Consider the following 25,718-nt stretch of genomic DNA (forward strand, 5'->3'; position numbering starts at 1 on the left):
TGCCACTTTATGTGAGAGAATATTCATTTCACATGTTGGAAGAGAGCTTTTATGAGTGAGATTTCTTTTGGGAGAATGTCTTAGTGAGAGACATGGCACTCTAGATAAAGGGGTTCATCCTTATACGGACAAATACTACATATGTACTCATCATCTTCTTGCACCAACTAATGAAGCGACCTCCCCACTCTTGACACCAGGCTTGGAGACATAACCCACACTAGGTGAAGTCCATTATCAAATTATGTGTGTTCTTTGATTCGATGGTTGCCTTTATGTTTCCTCTTATTTAAAGTATGCACATGTGGTTTTTCATACTCTTTCACATGCAATTTTATTAACATGACAAAAGTAAAAGATCTTGGTTAATTTTTGTAGCTGAGAGAATCTGGAACAAGTTTGGTATCAGAGGGGTCTTCTTACTGATGTGAATTGCAAGTTTGAATGATAATAAGAGATTGAACATGAAACAAGAAAGTAAATGGAGGATCATAGATATCTCTATGAGGTGTTTTATAGGATGGAAAGCATGGTAGATATAATATATGCAGATTTTGAGGAGAAAACGGAAAAAGAGGAATGGGAGAAAGAGAGATCAGAGAACAATGTTCCATCTCCATCTTCGGGTGAAAATTCTTCTTCTTCTTCTTCTTCTTCTTCTCATCATTCATATGTGGAGATAAACCAAGGCCTTCAAGCAAAGAATTCAAAATTGAGGAGACTTCTACAAGAAGTAGAACAGGAGAGGTAGAGATTACAGCTTCAATTATAAGCCACGTAAGAGGTCTTGTAAAGGTTAAAGTGTAATGAAGGCTTAGCAAAGATATCATCACCCTCTCCAAATACAAAATTATGGTAAATAATGATAGTAGTTCTTCGGTTTCATTTTCACATGATGTTATTTTTGTTGGAAACATTGAGGTACCCATTTAAGGAACTGGCATGAGACTCCTTACCAATATGGGGTATAAGGAGGAAAAATTGATGTTAATGGCTAAGGAATGACTCAGTCATTGGAGGTTGTACAAAGACCTCGATTTGCAAGATTGGGGTACATTGAAGGAGACTGTTCTAAGGAAGCAGAAGCTTCCAAGCCATTTCAAAAACCATCAAGGGAAGAGGATGTTGTGAGCACATCACAATCTTCCCATGATAGTGAACATTGCAAAGGAAGATGTAAGGAAAGTTTCATCACCAAGATTGCACCAACGATAATTGAATGAGGTATAAAAAGTCTCATTATTATAATGTTCACTTTGATTACAAGAATATTAATTATGAGAAGAACTTTTGGCATAAAATACCATGTACTTTTTGTGTCTTGTATAACCATGTTATTGCCAACCATTGAAATAGAATCACAACAACGAAGAGAACAAGACGTGTAAATGCTTCTCCATATTAAGGTAGGAAGAAGGTCAAGTAGATTTGGAGGAAGAATAATTTTTGCAATTCTTCCAACTGAGGTGGACATCAAAGAGCCAGATGTTGGGATCATCATCTAGAGAAATGTCTCAAGATGGACAAAGCGCTTATGAAGGAAACAACCAGTGAAGGTGTTCAACAAGCGAAGCAACTCCATAATGATGACCCATTCACTTTGATGAGTGAAAGATGGTTCTATTAAAGATAATAGCTTGTCATGGCTACATTTTTGTAAATCGTATGTTGTGAAATGATTGTAAAAGTGATAATGTGTTTTCCATCACTTATGAAAGCAACATGATGATATTTTTAGCATTTTTGCTGATAGTTGGGTTATTGTTTTTTGTTATGATTTTGATGTAAACATGACCAAAGAGTGTGTTATAAAGTGTTGGCAAGTATGGGAATTGCTTGGGTCATGATAGGTCTTGAAATTGAACATGTATTTTGTAAGACGTACTACAGGTTTGTAGAGAGTACAAGTGTCGGTTCATCACTTGTGGCTCCAAAGAACAAAGGTGAAGGAGAAGGAAGTGTGGTCTTACAGGGATTTTTTGTGTAAAAATGGGAGTACAATAGATTGCAAATATTTTTTATGATTTTGGAGGACCAAAATCTCTTCAGTGGGAGGAACGATCTAGGTGGCTCCAAAAAGATTTAGAAATCACAGGTGGCTCCAAAAAGATTTAGAAATCACAGGTGGCTCCAAAAAGACTCAGAAATCAAAGGTGGCTCCAGAAAGGCCCAACATTAAAAGTCCTTGGAATGTAATGAAACTAGGATTAGATCAAATATCTCGTCGTAATATTTCCAACGGAGAAAAATTAGCACCTCAATTGGAGTTCGTATGCAACAGTTATGGCCAATTAAAGTTTTGGTCAACTTGGCTCCACTAGCTAAATTAGGCAGAACGACAACTAAATTTGGTGCCCAACTAAAACTGGAAGACCTTCTAAATTTGTCAACAGTAAACGAGGTGATAAATTTGAAATTAATGGTCACAGTTTTCGACTATCGAAAAGGGAAAAATTGTTGTCTACTTAAATTTTCCAATGACCCTAAAAAAATGGCATATGGTTTTTGAATTTTTATTTTAAAACAAAATTAAATTAAATTAAATAATGGGCTAGCAGGCGTAATGGACCCACCCAATGTCCATCTATTATATATTAATAATTTTAAATGGACAATGGTCATACCAACCGTGGCCATATATAGTGATAGGGGCAATGAGATTTGAAGTCCCCAGCTAACTGACGAGCCCGTCCAATGGGAAGCCCTCCAGGTTAAACAAAATGAAATCCGGCCAATAAAAATATATGTCAATGAATAGTTAAATGGGGAGGCTTGCAGGTTTGACCTTGGGACCTCCCCCCACCAAATTGATGCCACTTTCTAAGTGGCCTAATGGGTTGTGCTTTGTAATATCCACCTAGATTTATGTATAGAAACCTCAGTCATTTATGTGCCCAAGAGAATGTAGAAGAGAGGAACCAATCCCGAACACAAATAATGAGGCATAGAACCCTGACGCATAGAATCATGAGGAATCTTGGAGATTCACTTGGTGTCGAATTTTGACAATGTTAGAAATATGCCAAGTTTATACTCAACTAAACAAGAATTTCGCCAGGAGTCTAATGGTGCAGACAGTTTTCTAATATGAGCAGCAGATTTTCCAAAGATATATTGTTGAGGGCGAAAACATGAAGGTGGAACCATTATGCAAGAATCTGGATGGAATCTAAAAGATTCCTTAGAGGCCCGAAATTCAAAGTTTTAGAACCAGACCGACATTATACTCATTTCTCTCAACTTTTTGCTAGGGACGTGATGATGCGATCAGTTTCTTCATTTGAGTGGTCGAATTTCAGTCAACCCGTAGAAGAGAATCTTTGAGGAATCTATGAGATTCACAACAAGCCCAAATTTGGCCAAGTCAAAAAGGGGTTGAGTTATACTTAGATTTCATGGTTTTTTCAGAAGGAATATGATGGTTTCTATTGTTTCTTCATCCGAGTAGCCAATTTTCAAGTCGTCCCCAGGTTTGGAGGTATAAGATGTATTGTCGCCATGTTTTCCTTTACTTTTTTTGAGATGATGATTTGATTTTGAGATTCATGTATGCCACTTTGTGAAAGGATCATTGTATGCCACTTTATGTGAGAGATTATTCCTTTTTCATGTTGGAGGAGAGATTTTATGAGTGAGAGCTATTAAAGGGGAATGTCTCGTAGAGAGACATGCCACTCTAGATAAAGGGGTTCATCCTTGTAATGAAAGAGATTACATCATGTACTCATCATCTTCTTACAACAGCTAATGAAGTGACCGCCCAAATCTTGACACTAAACCAGGAGACCTAACCTACATTGGGTAAACTCCATTATCAAATTATGTGTGTTCTTTGATTTAATGGTTGCCTTTATGTTTCCTCTTCTTTAAAGTATGCGCAGGTGATTTTTCATACTCTTTCACATGTAATTCTCCTAAAATCACAGAAGTAAAAGATCTTGGTTAATTTTGGTAGATGATAGAATCTGGATCAGGTCTCTATCCTCTCCTTTAGCAAAATTGTTTCATGTGTTCTTAATGATTCTGCATCTACTGGTATTCATTATCAATATCCTCGCCTTCAACATCATTTTCATAGAGCCGCTAGAGGATGTGGGGTTTCTTAGTTTGTAACAAACCCTCCACTGGGTGCATCCTAGAAAGATATAATTCCATGTAGTTTCTCGCCAAAGGCAGTGAAAAATCCAAAATATAAGGTTAAATCTGGTAAGATCAGAGAATGTATCTAATATATGCAAGCTCCCTCACCGATAAGAAAATTTATTGTATGATGGCCCTTTCAAATGGCTTTGATTGGGTGGATCCAAAATAAATGGAATCCCAGGGAATTGGAGTTAGGGGCCAAAGTTTTTTTTTACAGTCACTTTCTCTAGCTTAGAAAACAGATCGAGGACCATATTTTGTCAACAAAGAAGGGTTTTTCATGTGATTTTGGAAAGAATAGTATAATATGGTGAAGGAGGATTTCCTTACAGCCCCAGTTTGGGTCTGATTTTTTTTTGTCGCCAAAGAATATTTGGAGGATGAAACCCTTGAAGGCATCATTAATTCCATTCGAAACTCTTTCTAAGTATGAAAGGCTACCGAGAGAGAAGGTACACTTCATATGCATGGACATTTTTTTATGTGAATATCTCCCAACCTCGATAGATATTTATTATCACGATAATGTTTAGAAGAAATCTCTAATTATGAACAAGTCCCCTTTAGATGCTTACATTGTCATCAATAGGGAAATATTATTAGAGACCATCTAATGAATAAGAAAAAAATATTTGAAGAAAACCATTCTTATAAAGAGTTAGTTCATTCGAAAAACATGCTCCAAAGAAGCAAAAATTTGAGTCCCAAAGTTACCTCAAATCTTGACGAGATCCTTATATGTGAAAATAGGTTCGAGTTTCTCTCCTCTTTGAAATAGTCTCTAGAGAAATTCAACATTCAATCAAGTATGCAATCAATAGAAGTTAAATCCCAAAACCCTATAGAGGTCATGCAACAATCTCTTGAAGAGCATGAGAGAAATCCATTAGCACAGGAGATGATTATCTCACCCCCGGAAGAAGCTAAAGCAGAAGCCCTACTAGAAGATATGGATCTAGATGACCCATGATTGATTTCCCTTAGGGAAGCATGGTATGAAAATGTTGTGGCAGGAATGCCAACTCATGAGGCCAGGATTATATATAAGGCTTATCTTTGAAGCAAGAAATTGGACTTAAGTTCCTCACAATTGAGTCTTGGGGTTTAGACGATGGATTTCAAGGTGGTCTCCAGGCAAGACAAATAAGCCAAAAAGTGAGGATATAAGAGTAATAAGATATAGATCCAAGAAGATGGTGAATAATTATTCAACTATGGGAAGATCATGCAAATGTTAGAGGCATTTTCCCCACTTGAAATCCTGAATTCTCAAGGAATTTCCTATGTTGTTACAATTATTCTAGTTTGTTAGTCTCAAGTAGCTCTTTGGATTTAGTCATATTTTGGAAATTAAAGTTATATGTAACTTTTTCTGATTAATTAAGGATCATTTAACCCCAAAAAATAACATAACCTTATATAAACTTTAAATAAAAACAAGATAACTAAAAGTAACAAAATCATAAGAAATTCTTCTAAAATATTTTTATATATAATTTAATTAAATTATTTGAATATCCATATTAAAATGAAGTCCAAAATGAAGTAGTAATTCAAAATATAAATCAATTATTTCATAATAACTGAGAGATGGGTTTGTTCATTCAATTCTTGATATAAAATTGATATGTGGTATTTAAAAAATATTAATGATAATAATGAAATATCTCAATATGAAAAATTAAGTAATATTCAAGTGTATCTAAAAATATATTAATGTGGTTTATAAATCAAATATTCAAATGTCCATGTTAATTAAGATATTTAAAATATTTCAATTTCAACTATGTGTATAGTTTTAAGAAAAAATTGGAAAAAAAATAAATTTGAGTAGCTAAAGTATTCCCATTTTTTAGATATATATTTTAGGCTAATTTTATTTGAAATCCCAAAAAAAATGTTGGATTTACAAGTTTAAGCTACATAGTTTGAACAAGTCAAGTGACCAAGGGGATTTTCAAGACATTCAATCTATTTATGCATTAAAATATGCAATTTAAATAATGTAAAGTTATTCATACATACATATAAAAAATATGAGCATAGATCCATCTTAACCATAAATAAGTTTTTCAACAAATCAAATCTTCTAATGTGCAAACATTTTTTTAAATTTCATACTTTAATAAAAATTTTGCATCTCAAAAAAATTGATATCTCCATAAACTTCCTAAATCCTGATGATAGTTAAGATGGATATTCATTCGTAACCTTCTATGACTAACACGACCACTTTTATAAATGTGATTGATATTAGACTTCAACTTATTTAAATATTCTGATTTAAATTCAAATTTTATTTATTTATTTTTAACCAAATATTAATACTAAAAGTTATGGAAACTGACTCAATATATTCAATATGTTAATTTTAAATAACCTAATCTTTTATAAGCTGAAAATAATCTAGCCTAAGGAATAACCTAATCTTTTTAGAGAATGATATTTCTAGCCTAAGGAATGACAATAATATCCTTTTAATACGTGACTTTAATGCTCTAACTTCAAACAACCAATCTACTATTCTAAGCAATCATTCCAACCCTAATCCTCTTTGGTTAGATGAAGACCCTACTCTGGCTAGTAGGTACAAAAGGAGCTTTGAAGACCTCAGTGAAAATTTGTTTGGGTCGGAGCTAGTCAAGCTATGTAGTGCTCAGGATCTTATAATTTGCAACTATCTAAAGAAGTGGCCCAATTCCAGCAAGATGACCTGCATCCATGGATTTGGTAGGAGCATGGTAGACTACGTTATTTCCGATCTCCCATTGTACAACGAAATAATAATTTTTGACATCTTAAATGACCATGAACCTTTCTCTAATAATAGGCCTTTACTTATAACTCTCAATTTTGTCATGCATAGAGTTCCCATAGGAAATAATACTTACAGCCAAATGAACTTAATATTTGATAGAAATAAAAACAATCTCTTTCTAAATGAATTAAAAACTAATTTGCTTCATTTATCTAGTATAGAGAACATAGAAGACTTCTATCATAATTTTACTACAACCCTCTCATATTCTATTAACAAGTTCTCAATTGAAGTTTCAAATAATAAAAGAAATAGAAAAACCAATCCATGGTATGACAAAGATTGTAAAAGTGCGAGGAGAGCAATTAAGGAAGCTATTTATGAATCTCTTAAAATGGACAAGATAAAAATATACAAAGCCCTAACTAAAAGGAAAAAGAGGTAGTACATTCATCAAAGACAAGAGAATCTCTTACACCTCTCTAAGGTAGTGTTATCGGGAAATCTAGTGTCCACTCGGATCTACTAGTCCCACTAAGACTGGTAGCTATCTTAGAAACAAACAAACTAAAACTACTTTCGTTTTCCTTTATGAGAAGTAGATGAGAGTGGAATGAAGGACACCAACCTCAGTCTTGTGCTTGGTTGCTTGCTCGGTTCCACTCCCTTCTGACAATCCTTGCCACTTCTCCCTCGTCTACCCACCTTCAAAGAGCACCTATGGAATCAAAGCAAGATAATATTATTGAAGAACAAGGATCTACAATCATAAACAATATAGGACCAGATATATATTGACCACACAAATGCATATATCATCAAACATACAAGAATGTGGAGGAAAACTTGAATAGCTTTATTAATAATCAAGAGTAGCAAAGAGGATTACAACCAATTGTTTTGACCCAGCGTCATCCTCCAGCATGAAAGCCCTTCTTTCACCTCATGAAAAGCTTAGATCACCCAACACTATGATATTCCAACAAGAAAACAACACCATTTCCTTACAAGATACAAAATTCCAGCCTCCCTATCTCTGGGATGAGGGATCCATATATAGATGATTGTAGGGGGGTGAGTCAGCTTCTGGGATTTGATTAGTGTCCTCTCTGATAGTTCTTGATTCCACTTTGAGATTGATGATCTCTTACTCATCCCTGGGCGAATTCAGAGAGGCAAGTGTCACAGGAGAAGTTTCTGGAAGATTCCATGATCATCCACCTCGCAAACTGTCTCTGCTATTTGTCCACTCTCGTTCATTGCACCCCATAGAAGGGATTTTCAGTATGCATTGCACCTCTCGTGTGCATTTAGGTGGGATGCATCGCACTTTGACCATGGAGCAAGTGAGATGGTCCAGTTTTTACTAGTGCTAAGTAGTTTTTCATGGAGAACTTCTGGGAGATGATGTAATCAACTGACCTTGTTCTTTTAGGGGATGGAACAACACTTTTAGGGACTTAGGAGCCCTTGGTTTATGGACATGTTTGATTGGGGTTGCAGTTCCCAAAAATGTCTATAACAGTTGCCCCCTAAAGCATGAGGTCCTTAATCTTTTGATGTCGGATGAAATGCTTTATCACGAGGATCCGAAGTTTTTTCGAGCTGGAAGGTGACCTGTAATAAGATACAATACAATACATTATCTTCATAATATTTTTCATGATCTAGCTGAGGCGGGCATTCCCATGCTCAACTTTATAAATTCATTTTCATGTACATAAGACAGGCAACCGTCTGTGCGGGAGACTGATGATTCTGATAGAATCATCATCCTTTGATTCCGATGATCATCTGTGCAGCAACAATGTACATTTGATGTCTTTAATTTCCTGAATACCGCAGCCCGGATGGATGAAACTAGATATGGGGTCTTCAAACTCGTTCAATCTTCACTCGGAGTACAATTCGATCCATGTGAAAGATGTTCTGGAGTCAAACATGGAAAGACATCGCCTGATTACCAGCCAATGATGTAAGCTGTTAATAGGCGCGAGAGGAATAATCGATAATGATGATGACCCTCAAGGTACTACAATACAATTTGCGTGGTGTGAATAAGGGACTTGGCGTCGAACACCACAAAAAATATTTCGGTCGAAGGCCATTGATGTAAACCTATCGCCGAAAGTGAGAAACTTGCCATTGAAGCATGCAAGCTTCAAAGTACTGAAAGGGTTGTTCCTAAGTCGAATTCTTGGATAATGAGATGATGTCGACAAGAATTGACCCGCCGTACGAGGGCCTTAATGAATCCCACATCTACGACACAAAATAGAGTAAATGACTTTGGAGGTGAAAACGGTCTGATGATACAAAGTTCAGGGTGGCGGTCATGAAAGAATGGAGCATGAATGTATTGCAGCGGATGACACACAGGTGAATTCTCTGAGCAACTTCTCTTGAACATACCGGCGAAAGTGACATGATGCATTGGTAGCGTTAACCCCAAATGTGGATGGTGTGATGGACCAATGGTGATATGACCAGTGAACGGAACAACCCAACTCGACGCGGATGCAGAGTGAAAGTGTCATGTTCAAGAGCGACTTGCTAACAATAAAGTTTCTTCAAGTTTTATTCCCAATTTTCCCCCAGTCATTGCTGACCAGTACCTCTTTAGTTTTATCAAGCTTGAGGAGGATAACATATGCTTGTTCTATAATTTTCCCTTCGGGCAAACCCGTCGCTATATTTTAATGAGCCTAGCGACAGTGAAACTCGTTCTTGTCTGTATGGACAAGTTTGTCACTATTCGATTTTAACGAGTTTAACGACAAAGATAACTCAGTCCTTTTCAATTTTAGAGAGTCTAAAAAGGGACTTAAAGGAAACTCCAATGATCCTTTTTCGTTATATAATCCCTTAAGTCCGAAAAAGTATAAAATAATATAAAAGGGATGAATTTTCGGTAATTTTAACGAGCCGAACAAGACAAGCGCTCGATCTTTTTGTGTAATAATCCCTCAGGTCCAAAAAGATTAAAATATAAAGGAGGGATAACACATCCAGTCACTTTAACGAGCTGGAGAGGCCAATCGCTCGACAATCTTTTCATATTTTATGGGTCAGTTGAAAAGAGCTTAAAGGAGACTCGTTCTTGAGGAACGAGTGATAATTTCGGGTAGCAGCTGATTCCATGTAAGGTTTGGATTTTCCCAATCATGGGAGTGTCATAAGGATGGCTAACAGGATCACTCTTCGTAGTTGTTCCTCAAAATGGGTAAACAATCAAATGGAGGTGAATGATCGGCTAAAATAGAGTGGTGGTGATGATGAGAACACGTCCAAGGCTCAAAAGCTGACGATAATGCATTCACAATGGTTATTCACCGGAAATTGGTTCATTTTTCAATGAGCTTAAACTCTGGGGGAACGTTTGCTCATTGCTTATGTTTATTTTTTAACGAGCTTGAATTCTGCTTTAAATAAGGATGTCTCATCTAAGATGCCATTTTTTATGGAGCTTTCACCTTATAAAGCTTTGCCTCGGATCCTTTCTTTATGCAAATTAGGAATGACCAATCCTACGAGTTTAAAGGGTTGAGAAACTACAAACTACGAAGATAAATGGTCGCTCTTCGCTTGCATGCAAAAAGGTTTTCATGCCCCCAGGTATAGCGAAAAATTTCTAGGTTACCATATGAAAGCTCTCCATCCGCGGTGCAGACAAAATGCTTCTTTGGCAATGTCTACCAAAATAGACAAAGGTGAGTGGCGCAGTCGCCTCCACTCACATAACTTTGACAAGGGAATCTTATTCCAGTCTAATCCCATTTTCCTAAATGGATGGGTGTGTCAGACTAGTCATATATCCTCCGTGGAAACCTACCCTATACCTGAGGTTTTCCTGCCGAAACAGACCAGGGTGCATGCCCCCTGGATTTCAATCATATCCTGCCAAATCACTCGCGCTCATCAGGTGGATGGACTGGAGATTGATGAGACATTCGTTGCATGGAAAGACCATTTATGGAAGGTATTTAACTATTTTCTATGTGTGAGCTGGGGAATGAAAGATGGTCTACGAGCTTGACCACTCGTCCTTCATGTGGAAAACACATTACTCTAAAGAGTGAGGAGACAATGGCTCCCATGCAATAAATATAGTCATGCCAAGGAGTAGATTATAATCCAAAGGTCCTTGGACAACCATTACGTTCATGTGAACGATTTTCCTTCTCAATGTTATGGGCACATTGGGAAGGATCCCTAACGGTTGACTGGTTCCTTTGTCGAAGCCAGTCAGATTTCTCATCTCAGGCAGAAGAAATGGCGAACCAAGTGCTTTCCAAGCAGTTGAGGAAAGGATACTCATAGAAGCCCCTTCATCTATGATGGTACCGGCCATGACCATTCTGTATATTTGTGCAATGATTCGGAATGGTATACTAGCTGGTAGACGGGGTCTGCCTAGTAGGTTCCAATCAAAGGAAACAACTAGGTTGCTTGGAGGTGGGACTGAATAGATGGCCAGATATGACTCTGACAAACTTCCTTCCTGCGGTAAAGGAATAGGTACACTACCCCCATGTTCATCAGAGTCGGTGTTTAGGAAAAGAATTTGAACGGTGTCGTTCTCATTCTCTTCGGTGACTCTCATCTGAAGATGGACCTTCCGAAGGCAATACCGGGTCGACTACCACCTCAACATTTTGACTTTCATCTGGTATGGATTCAGCGGGTTTATCTTCAATGACAGATGCTTCAACCGAACACAATGGTGTGTCAGTCGGATTTTCAACCATTGATGGACTTGGCAAGAGTTTCTTATATCCAGGAGGAAGTCGTAACGACGAAACTGGACGGTCATCCAAAACTCTTTTAGCTTCGTCTAGGAAGGGACAACGGTGGAGGGCATGATCGCCTTCACACAGTCTACAAGGGAATTTACATTTTCCTTTTTGTCTAGGGACTTCATTTTCATTGGTTGACGGTTTACTCTCAACATGATCTTAAGAGGTTGATGACACCGGATTGTGCAAAAGGGGAGACCAGTCCCTTAAGATCCGAGGGATGCAAGGACAATCTCGATGATAGTGGTCTCCTTTGCAAATGACAGATGGTGATTTAGGCCTGGATGGTACAGTGTGTGGATTTTCGCTAGACGATACATGGTTGTCCCTTTTCACCTTAGGCTCCTTCTTCTTCTCTTTTTTCTTCTTATACTTCTTCTTCTTAGTTACTTGATTTTGGGCCTTACCAGCTTTATCAAGCGAAGAGGAAGGAGGAGAGGGAGAATCGGATGAAGTATAATGTTGGGGGATAACTTTAGTATCATCTAGTTTCTGACTTGATTGTTTAGGAATCGCAGTGTTCTGAATGACGGAGGTAGGGAAGAGCCATATCAGTAAGCCAATCGTTAATCCTGGAAGTGACAATGTGGCCATATGAGGTGCACCAACATCTCCCCAAGAGGAGAAGGGACTAGGATTTCCTCCAAGGGGAACTCCTTGTTTGGTGGAATCCATTTTCCTCAACCTAAGACCAATCGTGGGAATGGTGATATTATTCCAATTAAAATAAATTTTAGATGCTTTGACACAACTTGTTTTTTCAGTTTTTAAGAATCGAGAAAAAACAAAAGATGACTCTAGTCGCCTTCGATTTTTAATGAGCCTGAAGTGACAAGTGCTCAGATGGACCTTTTCCTTTAAGGAGTCTGAAAAGGAACGAAAGAGACTACTCTGGAAATCTAGACAGAGGGATTACCAAACCAATCACAAAACTACAGAATAAATTTTATGGTACGGCAGTCAATCTTCCCGAATGTTGTGTTTAGTACATTGTGATCGATAGGGTGGCAGACACGGATTCCTATGGATAAAGGATATAACCTATTGTGGTCTCCAAATATATACTCGGTGGTATGTGGGAGCACAAGTCCGTACTGGCACTTTTCGTCTCAAAGAAGAGGAATCACCCAACCAACAGTGAAAGCAACAGTTACCAGTGTTTACGACACCGGAATACGTCTCTAGCCTAGACTTCTAGATGTTGTGTGTTAGGTTCCAAAGCGTTTTTAGGTTCATTAAATTTATTTTACAGTTGATCTTTCTTAAGAAATTTGCCTTTCAGGTTCACCGCGTGATGTAGATGTACAATTCCTAAAATGCAATCTAAGATGATAAACAATCGTTTAATCTTCTTTTTGCAATGAAAAATCCTAGCTACTAAAGAAAGAGAGACGGTATTCTTTCAACATAGAGCAGAGAGAACACACTAGATGCATTGTCCTAAATCAAACCAACAAGCAGTCTAAATGCAAATGCACATGCATGTATTTGTTTTTAGCTTTCTTAATGTGTGAATGACAAGAAGAATGCGAAGTACAAATCTGAATTATCTTTTCAAAGTGACAGTACTAACAAATTTATCTTCAAAGCGAAAGGAAGATAATGACGACACTTTACTATTTTGAGTTGAAAAATGCTTTCAAAACTTGAAAAAATACTAATTCAAATCAAATACAAGAGTAACTGTATAATCGACCATCAAGAACAATGGAATATTTCCAATGACTGAAAACGACACTTGCAACACTTTCAAATCAAAAGACGACAGTTCGACTATGCTACTACTTTGTAAAAGAGAACTGAAAATGGCAGAAAATACATAAAAAAATTCACAATTCTTTGCACAATGGAGGCGGAATGATGGAAAGGAAGGGGGTTTCCACAGTGGTATACTGATCAAAGACAACAAAACTCCAGAATAGAGCTGAAAAGAATGAAGAAAAACCAAAACCTGGAGGCAAAATTAGCCTTTTCTGATCATCGCACCTGTAACACAGGGAAACAGGGATGCATCCCACCTACTGCACACGGGAAGTGCGATGCATCCAGATTTCCTTGAAGAGAGGGTTCGATGGTACCAGGACGAGACTTTACTTGGCTCTTGGTCACAGTTTGCAACCCAGTTCAGGGATTTAGGCCGAGACTTTACTTGGCTCTTGGTCACAGTTTGCAAACCAGTTCAGGGATTTAGGCTGAGAAAATTATGCACAGTAAATAGAAATCACAGGGGCTGATCTAATGAAGTTACTAGAGCCACCATTAGGGCAATTAGAAAGCTTGCAAATCGATTGTTCAATTTATAAACAAAACCCGGAGATAGACTGAAGCAACATTGATCTACTTTTCACTTGCATAGGAAATGCAGTTCGAAGGCTAGCTGGCTTGACTTCAGGCTCCGTCTGTAATTTTATAAAACAAACAAATATTGACAAGCAAACAATCTATTCGCTCCCCAGTGGAGTCACCATTTTGTTATCGGGAAATCTAGTGTCCACTATGATCTGCTAGTCCCACTGAGACTGGTAACTATCTTAGAAACAAAAAAACTAAAATTGCTTTCGTTTTCCTTTATGAGAAGTAGATGAGAGTGGAATGAAGGACACCAACCTCAGTCTTGTGCTTGGTTCCTTGCTCGGTTCCTCTCCCTTCTGACAGATCCTTGCCGCTTCTCCATCGTCTACCCAGCTTCAAAGAGCACATGTGAAATAAAAGCAACATAATACTATCGAAGAACAGGGATCTACAATCATAAACAATATAGGACCAGATATATATTGACCACACAAATGCATATATCATCAAACATACAAGAATGAGGAGGAAAACTTGAATAGCTTTATTAATAATCAAGAGTAGAAAAGAGGATTACAACCAATTGTTTTGACCCAGCGTCATCCTCCAGCATGAAAGCCCTTCTTTCACCTCATGAAAAGCTTAGATCACCCAACACTATGATATTCCAACAAGAAACCAACAACACTTCCTTACAAGATAGGTTCAACCGCATCAATCATGCATGAAGTCCATGAACAACGACGCTAACAACTAACTTCGATGAAAGAAAGAACAACCAGTGTTTTAAACCCCATATGCGATTATGTACTCCAGGTCAATAATGAATGACACTGTCCATCCAATGTTTTGAGATGACTGTATTCTTTTCCGGAAGAATTGTAATTGTATTATTTCTGCTTGTTACGTAGCAAAATTCCAACCTCCGGATCTCTGGGATGAGGGATCCATATATAGATGATTGCAGGGGGGTGAGTCAACTTCTGGGATTTGATTAGTGTCCTCTCTCTAATAGTTCTTGATTCCAACTGGATATTGATGATCTCTTAGTCATCCCTGAGCGAATTCAGAGAGGCAAGTGTCGCAGAAGAAGTTTCTGGAAGATTCCATGATCATCCACCTTTCAAACTGTCTCTCTCATTTGTCCATTCTCGCCCATCACACCCCATAGAAGGGCGTTTCAGTATGCATCGCACCTCTCGTGTGCGTTTAGGTGGGATGCATCGCACTTTGACCATGGAGCAGGTGAGATGGTCCAGTTTTGACCAGTTCTGAGTATTTTTTCATGAAGAACTTCTAGGAGATGTTGTAATCACCTGACCTTGTTCTTTTAGGGGATGGAACAACACTTTTAGGGACTTAGGAGCCCTTGGTTTATGGACATGTTTGATTGGGGTTGCAGTGCCCAAAAATGTCTATAACAGGTAGCTCCTACGAAATTTTGGAGGCAGATTTTGACTAGGAAGACTAAAGATAATAATAAAATTGCTCTTCACGATTGGAATTCCTATCTTAAAAAGCTTTATGAATCTCCAAATATCATGGATAATTTGGAAACCCTGCTCACAACGAAAGAAGTTTTCGCTTGAGAAGACATTAAGTTTGGGATTAATCGCCTCGCTAATGGGAAAGCTAAGGACATTGAAGGTTACCAGGCGGAAATCTTAAAAATTGGAGGTCTTGTCCTCATCCCCCACATCCACAAGCTTTTCAATCAAGCAGTCAAAAAAGGGTTCCCTAAACCTTGGACTGAGAGCCCCATTATCCCTATTTTTAAAAGTGGGGATACAAATAACCCATCTAATTATCAGACAATTATGATTAGCCCTCTCTTAGCCAAGTTATATGGTAGTATTTTGGAAAAGAAGGTAAGCATATGGCTTGAAAGTGAAGGTAAACGGGCTAAAGGCCAAGTAGGTTTCAGAAGGCATCACTCAACAAAAGACCACCATGTTATGCTTAGGATCATTACAGAGGAATGTCATAATGATACATCCAATTTATTTTGTTGCTTTGTGGACTTTAGAAAGGCTTTCGATACGGTTCCTAGATACAACCTTTGGAATACATTAGAACAGCTAAAGGTTCCTCTCGAGTTGAGAGCTGCAGCTATAAGGTTATATGACAATGTAATTGCCAAGCTAAAGAGCAATGAGGGGTGGTCGAAAGATATTAAGTGTAACATTGGAGTTAAACAAGGTTGTCCCCTCTGCCCTACCCTATTTGGCATTTACATCGATAAGCTCGAAGGCTATTTAGAGGAAGTAGGATGTGATGGCATGATCTTAGCTGGTATAGTCGTCATCCTTCTTCTCTATGCTGATGATATTGTTATTTTCGCAAGGTGCCTGTCTGATCTTGATAAGCAACTCAGGCTTCTTAAGGATTTCTGCTCTACCATGGGTATGACAGTTAACACTGACAAAACAAAAGTTATGATTATCAAATCCAAGAAGGACACTTACGCTAATTTTATGTATGATAATAATAACTTGGAGGAAGTGTATTCTTACAAGTACCTAGGAATTGATATTCATCACAAGCTCAACTAGAACCATAGCATTGAGAAAAGGATTAATGGGAGGTGGAAAGCTTATTTTGGTCTTGAAAATAATTGTAAAACAACAAACCTCATAATGTGGGATAAAAATAAGTTCCTCTTTGAAACTTTAGTCACTCTTGCGATCTTATATGGTTGTGAGGGTTGGGGTTGCAGCATCTCCAGAGAATCATGGAGAAAGATTGAGCAAATCCAGAAGCGTTTTATAACTTATAACCTGAAAATTAAAAGTAATACACCCTATCCTATTCTCCTTATAGAAGCAGGTCTTTCCCCTATTGAAAGCCTAGCTATGATTAGGTTTCCGTTGTACAAGCACAAACTCACTAACATAGACGATCATAGACTTCCTAAGCTAGCTTTAAATTCCAGCCAAAACCACCTAAGGCTCAATCGAGGGTGGCATAAAGACACAAGGGCCTGGTTAAACTATTGGGAGATCAACGAGAATGATGCATTGCAAAACATTAATAACATTAAAGATATTGTTACTTCTAAGTTCAAAGAAAAAAAAGTGGTGTGAGAAAGATTTAGCGGCTAAAAGAAAGTTATTATAAGAAGGTCATCAACCCCACCCTAGAAGATCAAAAGTATCTCTCTATTTTAACTAGCTCAAAGAAAAAAATTAATATAGCAAAGATTAGAACAAATTCTCATGAGCTCCATAGTGACACAGGTCATTGGGCAGTTCCTAAAACACCATGGATGGAAAGGATCTGTCATATATGTGAGAATAGGAACATCGAGGATGAAAACCACTTCCTCTTAGAGTGCCCTGCGTACAACCACATTAGATCTCAGTTTCATAATCTTTATTACAATACTAACCTTCCTAGCCTTTTACAATGTCAAAACTATAGTGAGCTCGGGAGACTTCTCTCCAAGCTCTTTGAGCATAGGAATAAAACCTTAAATCAAAATAAATAATTTGTTTCTTTAGATGCAATAGACCAATGTTTGGTCTCAACGGACGTTAACCATCATCATCATCAATAAATATAACTTTTTAAAAATCTTAAAATAATAAAATATAATTTTTAAAATCTTATATTCGTCATAATCTAAAACTACTTAAAAAAATAAAACCTACCTAAAAGATATAAAATATTAAACCTAACTAATAAAACTCTCTTTCACATGATACATCAAATAAGTTAAATTAACTTTTACCAAACCATTTAAACCAACATTATTAATAATAATAACCCTATATATATATATATATATATAATTATTATTATTATTATTTTGTTTGCCTTATTCAAATATTATCATTAACAAAATTATTTATTATTTTGATGAATGGCATGGACAATATGATTTTGTCCACTGTGTCTGCTCATACGTCTTCATGTGCCTTCCAAGTTCGTGCAATGATGTTGATGGTACTTTACATTATTGAATCTTGGCTCCGAATTTTCATGGATGGAATCTATTCACATACCCAACGGATTGAGTCGTGTACCCGAATCTCGTCGAGTATAAAGTAAGTATTACATTTGTGAATTCGAATTATATAAATAAGTGATGTGTGTGTAATAGTTGGTGAAATAAATTATTTTTAAAACATAAAAATTGGTTCGATTATATTTAATATCATCTCTGGAATGATATATTAAATGAATAATATTTTTTTAAACTTAAATTTTGTTGACTTATTATTATACTGGCTGTGGCAAGATATAATGTATTAAGTTGTTTATTGAGTTATTATTAATTTTTTTTATTAAAAAAATTTAAAATTTATTCAAAATTTAAGATTATGAAATTAAATTTATTATTTTAAAATAAAATTTATTTTTATTTATTTTAAATATGATTGGTTGAAATGTCTCATCTCTTATTGTGTAATGATAACAAGAACTAATTTTTGTTTACTCTATTATTAATTACTATGTACTATATCACTAATTGCTATATACAATAAATATAGATAATTTGAAAAATAACATTATATATTAATTACTATGTATCATAAACACAAATGGTTTGTAATTAAATTCAAAAATTCCATTTTTTCATTGGTGTAAAGTATTGAATAAACAATTTTTGTGGGTTTTATTTTTTAATTTGAAAAAAAAATGTAAAAATAACATGTGTACAATTTGTACAACTCTCATCATATCAATTTATACTGTAATGACATGACATGTACACTATAATATGAACATTATATAAAAAAATTACCATCATTCAATATTAATTAAATAATTATTGACTTGTTATCATTCTCTTCACAAAATATATATATATATAACTTTTATCTAAAAAATGTAATTATACTTAAAAAAAATTAAATAAATATTCATATAACTAAAAAAATTTCAAATTCAATTAAATAATTATCTATTCAGCTCTTAAAAGCTTCATCCATAAACCTATAAATAAAATATATAAACAATAAAAACAAATCCATCACCAGCTCATACCTCTAAAATTTAAATATTTAACATAAATTTAAATATTTCATATTACATAACCTCGTTCATTCATTCATCGGATTCTTGCCTTTCATGTTACATTAAAAACCATTGCATTAGTTAACGGTATTATCAGAGCTTCTTAATTAAAGTCATTAGATCATTAAATTTCTTTATTGGAATTCTTACGAAAGGCCATTGCATTATTTAACGGTTTATCGGAGATTCTTAATTAAAGTCATTAGATCATTAAAAATATATATATTTTTTTTAACACATGGTGAATCAGTAACTATCAAGTTTAATCCACGGGAGACCTAGGATCAAACCTCATTGCTGCCACTATAACACCAAGAGCATATCCAACCACCTGCAGGTCGGGTATACTAAGATCTTATGATATTGGCAAGAGCACACCCACGGTAGGGGGGTCCGCCCCTCTAGCCGCCACCACAGCAGGTCAGTGTACTCCATGAGATTTGAACTTCAGGCCTCCCGGCCCATGTGTCTTACCGTCAAACCACACATCACTGTACTAGATCATTAAAAATATTATCGGGCTAAAAAACAATCAACGTAGGCAGGGTGGCACGCTGACCATTTCAATGTTTTACAGCCCTTGTGCCAAATAAATAAATAAATAATTGCAATCAAAATTGAAGTACGACGACTGGAGAGCCTCCGCGGTGTTTTCCTATTTTAATATATTGGAGGTAGGGCGAAAAAGGTCAAAGGATAGAATCTAGGCATTAATCAGAAAAATATTGATGTAAATTCAGGCCGATTCCAACGGGTATGGTTGACTTTGTTCCATGACGGTGGGATGACCAATATATATTACTTCATCTTATTTGATTATCTAGCCAGCCTAAGTCACGCGGATTGGAGACTTGACCCACTCTAATTGCATTCTTAAAATATACACAGTCAACATGCCGTACAGCCTCTGATGTGAACGAGACAGTGGCCCCTGTTGCATCATATGAAATGTATTGTAAAGGCCGTATTTTAAATGTTATGAGAGGATTAAGTCTTCATGTTAAATACATGTATTCCAGGTTAAATACATGTTTATCTGAGTGTCATGTGCACGGTAGGTTATGAATCATAGATGTCACAGTCTATAGTGGTTACATTTTTTCTTTATAGTTTTTATTCAGAATGTTGTTTTGGTTAGTTAAGTAGATTTATTTATAGTCTTCCTAATTATTAGGAGGTCTTGTGTGTTGTTTGGTTACCTGAATAGCTTTTTTTTAGACTTCTTAATTATTAGGAGGACTTGTGTGTTGTTTTTGTTAGTTGAATAGATTTTTTTATAGTCTTCGGACTTCTGTGTTTTCTTGTCGTTTTGGTTAGTTATAAGATATTTTTCTCTAATATTTTTAATTATTAGAAGGGGTTGTGTGTGTTCTGTTTTTCTCACATTATAAGGGGTTAAAAGTTTTTCAAGATACATAGTTTTAATAAGAATTTAGAGATTGCTTACCATAAAATTTATCCATATTCCATTAAAATATATCTTGAAATGAGTGACAAATATTTATTTAACAAATTAAATTTAAAATATTATAATACAAAATTTATTATTAAAAAAATGATAAACTATTTAAAAGATATAAATTATAACCAATATTATAAAAAATATATAATCAGATATAATTAATGATTAGTAAAGGCCCATCATTTCCTATTAGTTTCACTTAAAATTGTGCATCTAAATTATTTTTTCCTGCTTCCACTTCACGTGTCTGGTTAATATGAAGACGGTCTGAGATTAAAACATTGTATATTTTATTAATATAATTAAAAAGTATATTTTAGTGTATATAATTTTTAAATATTATAGTGTAAAGAATATATTATTTAATTTTATAATTGAAATATTGATATATAATTAAATATATTAAATTATGTTGTATGTAATTTTTGGTATTTTAGAGTATGCTTATTGTAGAGAGGAGTGCATTTTATAACTTAGTATAAGGGAAATGTGTAATTTCTTCTTTACTCAATTTTCACTTGACAAGTGTCTGTAAAATATTCTTTAAATAAAAAACAAAATTAGTTTTAATAATAAGTAAAAATCAATATACATATTTGATTAGTTTAATTAAAAGCATAATAAAACATGAGATATCTCACTTTCATTAAGCTCAATTCATTTTTGTCAATGGGGTAAAAATATTTTATTCTCACTTTCAACCATATTTTTTTTGATGTGCATGTGAAATAACATGATTTCATATCAAGTTTAAAAATAGATAAAGGTGACAAGGTGTTCTCTTAAGGCTCACCATGGTGAAAAGGTCATTGCTACATAGATAGCTCAAGCCAGGTGATTTTGATAGCTTAGATGCCCCTAGGTCATTACTACTCAAGAAACAACTTAGGCCTCGACTTACATTCCATAACAAACAAAACAAAAAAAATAAGGTAATTCAAAGTAAAAAAGAAAATTTATTATATGATGGCCCTTTCAAAAGGCTTTAATTGGGTGGATCCAAAATAAGTGGAATCCCGGAGAATTGGAATTATGGGCCAAAGCTTTTTTTACAATCACTTTCTCTAGCTTAGAAAACAGATCGAGAGCTTTTAATGGAGGACCATATTTTTTCAACAATGCAAGGTTTTTCATGTGATTTTGGAAAGAATAGTATAATATGGAGGAGAATTTCCTTGCAGCCCCACTTTGGGTCTGTTTTTTTCTGTTGCCAAAGAATATTGGGAGGATGAAACCCTTGAAGGCATCATTAATTCCATTCGAAACTTTTTCAAAGTATCAAAGGCTACCAAGAGAGAAGGTACACTTCATATGCATGGACATTTTTTTATGTGAATATCTCCCAACCTCGATAGATATTTACTCTCACGATAATGTTTAGAAGCAATCTCTAATTATGAACAAGTCTCCTTTAGATGCTTACATTGTCATCAATAGGGGAATATTATTAGAGACCATCTAATGAATAAGAACAAAATCTTTGAAGAAAACCCTTCTTAGAAAGAGTCAGTTCATTCGAAAAAAATGCTCCAAAGAAGCAAAAATTTGAGTGCCCAAGTTACCTCAAATCTTGACAAGATCCTTATATGTGAAAGTAGGTTCGAGTTTCTCTCCTCCTTGAAATAGTCTCTAGAGAAATTCAACATTCAATCAAGTATGCAATCAACAAAAGTTAAATCCCAAAACCCTATAGAGGTCATGCAACAATCTCTTGAAGAGCATGAGAAAAATCCATTACCATAGGAGATGATTAGCTCATCCCCGGAAGAAGCTAAAGCAGAAGCCCTACTAGAAGATATGGATCTGGATGACCCACGATTGATTTTCCTTAGGGAAGCATGGTATAAAAAAGTTGTGGCGGGCATGCCAACTCATGAGGCTAGGATTATATATAAGGCTTATCTTTGAAGCAAGCAATTGGACTTAAGTTCCTCACAATCAAGTCTTGGGGTTTAGACGATGGATTTCAAGGTGGTCTCTAGGCAAGACAAATAAACTAAAAAGTGAGGATATAAGAGTAATAAGATATAGATCCAAGAAGATGGTGAATAATTATTCAACTATGGGAAGATCATGCAAATGTTAGAGGCATTTTCCCCACTTGAAATATTGAATTCTCAAGGAATTTCCTATGTTGTTGCAAGTAGTTTGTTAGTCTCAAGTAGCTCTTGGATTTTAGTCATATTTTGGAAATTAAAGTTATATGTAACTTTTTCTGATTAATGAAGGATCATTTAACTCCAAAAAATAACATAACCTTATATAAACTTAAAATAAAAGCAAGATAATTAAAAATAACAAAATCATAGGAAATGCTTCTAAAATGTTTTTATATATAATTTAAATAAATTATTTGAATATCCATATTAAAATGAAGTCCAAAATGAAGTAGTAATTCAAAATATAAATCAATTATTTCATAATAACTGCAAGATGGGTTTGTTCATTCAATTCTTGATATAAAATTGATATGTGATATTTAAAAAATATTATTGATAATAATGAAATATTTCAATATGTAAATTTAAGTAATATTCAAGTGTATCTAAAAATATATTAATGTGGTTTATAAATCAAATATTTAAATATCCATGTTAATTAAAATATTTAAAATATTTCAATTTCAACTATGTGTATAGTTTTAAAATAAACGGAAAAAAATAAATTTGAGTAGCTAAAGTATTCCCATTTTTTAGATATATATTTTAGGCTAATTTTATTTGAAATCCCAAAAAAATTGTTGGAATTACAAGTTTAAGCTACATAGTTTGCACAAGGCAATTGACCAAGGGGTTTTTCAAGACATTCAATCTATTTATGCATTAAAATATGCAATTTAAATAATGTAAAGTTATGCATACATACATATAAAAAATATGAGCATAGATCCATTTCAACCATAAATAAGTTTTTCAACTAATCAAATCTTCTAATATGCAAACATTTTTTTAAATTTGATACTTTAATAAAAAGTTTGCACCTCAAAAAAATTGATATCTCCATAAACATCCTAAATCCTGATGGTTGTTAAGATGGATATTTATTTGTAACTTTCTATGACTAACACGACCACTTTTATAAATGTGATTGATATTAGACTTCAACTTATTTAAATATTCCGATTTAAATTCAATTTTTTTTTTAACCAAATATTAATACAAAAAGTCATTAAACTAACTCAAAGTCATTAAACTAACTCAATATATTTAATATGTTAATTTTAAATAACGTAATATTTTTTAAGCTTAAAATAATAAAATATAATTTTTAAAATCTTATAGTCATCATGACCTAAAGCTACTTACAAAAATGAAACCTGCTTACTTAAGGTGTATAAACTATTAAACCTAACTAATAAATCCCTCTTTCACATGACACATCAAATCAGTTAAATTAACTATTACAAAACCATTTAAACCAACATTAATAATAATACCCCATATATATATATTTAGGCCGATAGGCCTTCCTATGCATCAAGAATTGTCAACACTTTTACCCTGCTCCATTCGATCAGGGGAGACACTTTCAACCGTTGATTTGAAGTGTGACTGCTTTTTCCAAATATCGGTTGAGTTGCCTTCTTTTCACAAGATATTTTTACTGCTTTTTGCTTTTAGTTTGTTTTAAACTTTATTTTAGTTTTATATTTTGTATATAATTTTTATTTTTATTTAGTTTTATATTTTGTATATAATTTATTTATGTTTTAATTTTAGAATTGTTTATTGGCTATAATATGTCTAAATGTCTAACTTATTTTAATTTAGTTTTATATTTGTATATAATTAGGCTGATAGGTCTTCCTATGCATCAACAATCGTCAACACTTTTACCCTGCTCTGTTTGATCAGGTGAGACACTTTCAACTGTTGATTTGAAGTGTGACTGCTTTTTCCAAATATCGGTTGAGTTGCCTTCTTTTCACAAGATATTTTTACTGCTTTTTCCAATTCTTTTATGGCACTCTTGGCCTCAGAGTTAATCATTTCTTTGGTCTACCAGTTGTTGTTGTTGTGCACGTCGGCACCTCCGTCTGGCCTTGCTCCCTCGTCATCGTGAAATTCGTGGAACGCTACCTCCTCACCCCAACCCCGAACCCCAATCCCGTATACACCCAAATCTTCTAATTCAATAACAAACACGAAATCGAACTCAGGGCTGGCTGTGGCATCACCGGAATGGGCCTAGCCCTGCTCGGCCTCAACGTGGTATTGACCGACATTGCCCCCGTTCCGCTCGCCCTCAAACGCAACGTGAAGAAAAACACGGCGGCGAGCTCCCTCGCCTCGGCCGGAAAACATGGATCCGACATTGGAAGAGTGAAGATTTCTCAGCTCTATTAGAACAACGAGAAGCAGATTCAGGTACTGAAGCCTCCATTTGCTTTCATTGTTGTCACAGATGTTGTTTATTTGGAGAATACTGTGGAGCCTTTGATTTCCACCATTAATGCCCTTTCTGGAGCGAATACTGTAATTCTATTAGGTTATTAGATACGATCTCTAGAAGGCCATTAGATTTTTTGGCAGATTTGTCCTAATTATTTCACTGTGGAGAAAGTACCCCATGAGGATTTGCATCCAGAGTATGTGTATGAAGAAACTGATGTGTATATTCTCAGGAAAAAGGTGACCTAATTGTGGGTAAAACAAGGTTTTCCAGGGTTTAGGGGTGCGGCACAAATTGTATATGGGTTATAAAGTAGAGGGTGCATAAAGTACTTGGCCCTATTATGCAAAAACTATGATCAGATTGCCACTGGGGAAAATCTTAGGTAGATCCTATTTTTGGAACTAGGTTGTCCAATTTTGTTCCGCCGCAGGACAACGTTGCAGCTTTTGAAGTCGACATTCTTCGTTATGTGTGCGAGCATGAAGCCTCCCGGGCGAAAGGCGGCCGAAGAAGGCCAGAAAAAGGGTCACTATCATCTCCTTAACTAGTCATCGTCTTTATTTTCTTGATTTTCCAGATGGCAATGATTAGTTTGCGCAGTCAAAACTGTGGAACACTAGCGTTTATATTTGTTGCTTCTTTGCTTTTGAATGGGGATAATGCTCTAGCATTGCAGGACTTGGTTTTGTTTTTTGTGGTTTTGTTATGGCTTATGAGTGGATGTGTTTATGGATTGAAATTTAAGGAAAATATGGGTTTACTGTAGCATATGAATGGGATGCATCCAAGCATTGAAATTTTAGAAGTTGGGTTTATTGTGCATATGAAATGGCATGTGTTCATGCTTTTGAAA

At 35.2% G+C, this 25,718-nt stretch overlaps 1 pseudogene; it reads left to right on the plus strand.

The window, feature by feature from the left end:
• The first annotated feature begins 529 nt into the window (after positions 1–529).
• LOC149230979 (uncharacterized) lies at positions 530–25,110 on the plus strand (annotated as a pseudogene).
• Positions 25,111–25,718: the final 608 nt, after the last annotated feature.

Source organism: Pinus tabuliformis, chromosome J (assembly GCF_031772625.1).
Source record: "Pinus tabuliformis cultivar Carrire ecotype Pingquan chromosome J, CPIR1, whole genome shotgun sequence".
Taxonomy (NCBI): domain Eukaryota; kingdom Viridiplantae; phylum Streptophyta; class Pinopsida; order Pinales; family Pinaceae; genus Pinus; species Pinus tabuliformis.